This window comes from Durio zibethinus, unplaced genomic scaffold (genome assembly GCF_047325235.1).
Source record: "Durio zibethinus cultivar Kanyao isolate XHJ-2024 unplaced genomic scaffold, ASM4732523v1 HiC_scaffold_188, whole genome shotgun sequence".
NCBI classification, from domain to species: Eukaryota; Viridiplantae; Streptophyta; class Magnoliopsida; order Malvales; family Malvaceae; genus Durio; species Durio zibethinus.
Genome location: NW_028322811.1, coordinates 32,501 through 33,855, shown reverse-complemented (window position 1 = coordinate 33,855; position 1,355 = coordinate 32,501).

Here is a 1,355-nt window from a genome sequence, read left to right as displayed (position 1 = left end):
GGCCGGGTACTGACCCGGCCGGGCTCATTTTTTTATTTTCAACTCAAATAAATAATTTTTTCTATGATTCTGCGATCTGACTTGTTGTAACAAAAAAATCTTGTTATTGGATTGAATCAACAATCAGAAGCAGAAGAAGTACTATTTCCGTTCCTATGATATAGAATCCAAATATCATTTCGATTCTTTCTTTTCTTCCTCTTTCTTTTTATTTACATTTATTTTACTAGAATAACTAGAATAAATAATAAAAAAAACTATGGATTTTTGCACAATCCATTTTTATGTTATGACTAAGTTCTTTTGTCGAACCCTATCTATCAAAACTCCTATAACAAAGGAAAGAAGTTTTTATTTAGTTATTTTTATTTAGTTATTTAAATGAAATAACTACTCTTTTCCTAATTTTATCAAGTCTTCTGACAAAAGGCGGCAAGGCTCTAATTTTCAGGATTTTTTATCCCCCTATCTTGTGATCCTATCTTGATTACGCCCAATTCCCCTGTTCGACAAAGGGTCTCTTTATATACAATAATCGCATTGTAGCGGGTATAGTTTAGTGGTAAAAGTGTGATTCGTTCTATTAATCCCCTTAATAGTTAAGGGGTCCTTCGGTTTGATTCATATTCCGAGCAAAAACTTTATTTCTTAAAAGGATTTAATCCTTTACCTCTCAACGAAAGATTTGAGGAAGAATATACATTCTCGTGATTTGTATCCAAGGGCCAATTAAATTATATAATTATATGATTATATTCTAAATTGAAAAATTGGATTATGAAATTACGAAACATAATTTTTTTTTTTTTTTTGAATTGGATCAATACTTCCAGTTGAATAAGTATGAGGAAAAAATCCATGGATAAAGATAGAAAAGTGTATTTCTAATCGTAACTAAATCTTCAATTTTTTTTGATAGGATAGATTGAAGCAAAATAGCTATTAAACGATAACTTTGGTTTACTAGAGACATTTACATCTTGTTTTAGCTCGGTGGAAACAAAATGCTTTTCCTAAGGATTTTCTCAAATAGAAATAGAGAACGAAGTAACTAGAAAAATTGTTCTAATCCCACTCTTCTAGAAGGATCATCTAAAAAGCGAATTGTTTTGAATGCATTAAAGCTAACATAGATGTTATGGGCCGAATTCTTATTTCATTTCATTCCCGCCTTATTTATATTTTTTTTCTATTTATTTCTTTTTTTTTTTTTTTATCCATCTTCCATAAAGGAGCCGAATGAAACCAAAATTTCATGTTCGGCTTTGAATTAGAGACGTTAAAAATAATGAATCAACGTCGACTATAACCCCTAGCCTTCCAAGCTAACGATGCGGGTTCGATTCCCGCTACCC